Source organism: Pieris brassicae, chromosome 5 (assembly GCF_905147105.1).
Source record: "Pieris brassicae chromosome 5, ilPieBrab1.1, whole genome shotgun sequence".
Lineage (NCBI taxonomy): Eukaryota > Metazoa > Arthropoda > Insecta > Lepidoptera > Pieridae > Pieris > Pieris brassicae.
Genome location: NC_059669.1, coordinates 17,982,957 through 17,986,724, shown reverse-complemented (window position 1 = coordinate 17,986,724; position 3,768 = coordinate 17,982,957).

The following is a 3,768-nucleotide window of genomic DNA, read 5'->3' as shown; positions in this document are numbered from 1 at the left end:
TAAGGGATTAAATAAAATTATGACAACTGCAGTTCTCATTAATCATTATATTAAAAAAATGTTATTTGATTATTTCTCATTTGTACAAACAAATTGTATGTAAAATAACCTTATGATCACTCGTGGAGTTGTTGATTTTTTATTTGAAATAAATAATAATTTTTAGTTTACTTTTTATTTCCAGAATATACATTTAGATAACTCGTAGTTAAAACGACGGGCTCACGGCTTGTATGGTTCACACAGAACCCAGAACCCTTATATGGACACAGGTTTGCTCTATAGAAAATGCACGTATCCTAGAAAAATAATGAAAGACCTTGCTGATACAAATACTGTGGAATTGGCGTTCGAAACACAGCGCCGGTATCCTGATATATTTTTTACGCTATTTCGATGTTTCTTTAAATATGCGAAGTGCTTACGTCGCAACTTATCATTGAAGTAAAATCACTAGCTTAGGGTGTAGCAGAATACCGCTGCTAAAATGAATAATCTGTATCTTAATATTGATTTAATTACGCGGGGATGTTATATTTTTAATTCCGACATTTTTTAATGTCCATCTAAACTGCCTAATATTAGGTGACACTCTAAGAGTGCTCGCGAGTATGTTGCTGGCCTTTTTGAAATTGGTAGGACCCTTTTTTTGAAGGACCTTAAGGCGAATTGGTTCGGAAATACTTCAGTGGCCAGCTGGTTCCACGTGATGGTGCGCAGCAAAAACCATTGATAGAATGTGGGTAATTGAAATGTCACAAAAGAAAATAAACCTACCCCAAAAAAGCCTTTAATTGTGTCCTAGAAAACTATAAATTATGGTTTCCACATTAATATCGATAATGCTATTTAAGCGGTGGCGCCGTCTTTTATGGTGCCCTGTTTCTTATGTTGCATAATTTTTATTGCGCTACTTTCATAGCATGTCCAATACGGATGCCAAACTCAAAACGAAAATTGATCGACTTTGCATAATTTAATAAAATTTAGTTACATTACTATTTAAATAAGGAGTTTTAAGCCCCTTAATTAAAAATAACGTTTTTGCTAACAAACGGTTTTTATAAACTTAAATGTCACAGGCAGAGGTGTTCGACCTCAACACCAGTGTTAACTACCCTTAAAACTGCACTTCAAGCTGCATAGTCTGTGCGGAAGGCGAAGTATTCTCTTTAAGAAGTACACTCAATATATCCATTAATTTCGTACTACATAGAGTTACAGTACCTACTCCTTCCTCGTAAAATAAATCATTTCTTATCCCGTAGCAATAAAGGTCAAAGACAGTTTATCAATAACTTATTGTCAGTTTCAGAGTTGTTTGAAGTTATGCCCGTGACCTGAATCTTTGAAAACATTCAATGTAAAATGTAGTAAAAGCTTTAGTATTGTATTTTTAAATTTAATTCCATTAAACGCGTTATATTGCGTTTTGAGAGCTTATTATATTTTGGACGTTTTTTCTTTAGTTGGGAATTTTTTCGGTCGAAATATAATCTAACGTGCTGAACAGAAATCAGTCAAAAGGATTCCAGTAGTATTCATAAATTATTGATCATTCACAATTAATAATGGTAATAATGAAACGAAAAAATACGGTAAAAATATTAGGGTATATAAAGGGCGATATATATTATGTACTTTGATGTTATCTATAATAACCAACCACTATTGAGTAAATTTACGAAAAGTCTTATTAGATACGAATACTAAAGTATATATACACTTTTAGGGCAGTCTATTAATATTACAAAAGTTTATGTAAGAAAAGTATATGTTTTAGAACTTTTCCCTTAAGAAAATCAGTCAGACGTAGAGCATATACCGAAATTAGAATTGTCTAAGCCACATGGTGGTTTCCGGTTCCCTTTTTACTACGTAACGTGGTCACGTAAAAGACAGGAATAAAGAACTAATTCGCCCAGTGAACTCGTAAAATTCTCTTTTTACAGCTTCGCTCTTACAGGGAAATGCTTTTCTCTAAACTACACCACTTATCTAGGCAACCTAGGTAACTGAGTGCAGACCATTATAACTGAAAGCCTATTATTTAAAAACGAAGAACATTAAGCATATTTTTATACACTCTTTATTTGTATCTCAATGAAAGGTTCATAAAATATGTTTAATCTTAATAAAATATGTTAATCTGTTTTGTTTGAACCAAAAATAACATAATACCATAATTTTTGAATTCATACACTTCGTAAATAGCGTAGCTTAGCTTATTTTATAATATATAATTTACGCTGTTTAATATAATCTTATTACACATGCATATTTAGACATATTAAACTTCTAGTACGTGTCGCCTAATAGTCGTCAAATATACTGTTTACGTTATTAACCATTCAATATTCACTGGCTAACAGCAGCTTCACTATTCATGTGGGAAATACGCTTAATTATATGGTATACAAAAATATTATAAATTCATATTATTTAATTATAATATAAAAATTGAAATTATAATTTAATAGCTATTTGCTTACATATTATAACTGAGAAATCACAAGGTCCATAAATAATACGTTTTTCTAGAAGAGGACATTTTTTTCATTAAAAAATATGTTTATTATGGAACATAAGATACAAGTATCACTTATTCCACGTCATTAAATTTACATAGGTAGACATACCTAAGAAGACAGAGGATGTAGGCCGAGAGAAAAAGCCGGCGTAAAAAACTCTTGGTACTCTTTTATAATCCATGGCTATAAATTAGTATTAAAATGAATAAATTACTACTAACTATACAACAAGTATTGATAGTTTGCTTCAAACCCGCAATTCAGGGCAAATTTGAATTTATATTTGGTAAATCTTCTTGAAGGAAATTATTTAATAGATGAAGCGGTAGGCAAAGGATAGTAAATAGGTACACAACAGGTGTCGGAATCCTAAAACGGAGGGAAGTGCCCAATTTGGGATCCCGAGGGAAGCAGTACTCGTTAGGCGATTACACTTCTAATGTTTTCGATGAAAAAAGTTCTCGGTTAAGCCTCCAGACAGTTTACCGGCGGCGCAGTTGGGATTTGAAACAGTAGCAATGATCCTAAACCCGTCTAAATATCAAACGCAATTGTTATAATACTTACTTATAATGCTTACTGTAATATTTTATTTAAGGTTGGATAAGTTTTTACCTTACAAAGTAGTAACATAACGAAATTAGGGAGGAGGGCTAAATATGCCTCTGCTTTATCTCAATGGTAAACTAGTTGAGGATAGGGTAAAATACCTCAGGCATTTCATTCTCTGTACTCTGAAGGATGCTGACGTTGAGCGAGAACGCAGGGCACTGTGTGTTAAAGCTTATATGGTCACGGTGTTCGTAAGAGGTTCTTCTTCGTCTTTTGTTTACATAGCTTTTACACATTAAGAAAACACTTTTTAAACGGATGGAAGCTATGTATTATTATTATTATTTTAGTCGATATCAACTCCGGGGAAATAAATACAGATAATACAACTTTCTGTGATACAATTGATATTCAACACAATATTTAGGATAATAATGTAACTAACACAATTATAACTATACAATAAATTTATTATATAAAAATATAAAACAATTTAAGTACAGCGTTACTGTATAAACGTATTCTATGTTGGGACCTTCCCCAGTTCGTTATCTAAGGGCTGCCATTATCTTTGAGTTGTACTGAAAATTACTCTAATCTATACCTCTGAGTGTTCCACTTAGAGGAACAATTACCAACGGATCAAAAACTCCACGATTTTCCAAGGTATTTTCCAAATAATTTT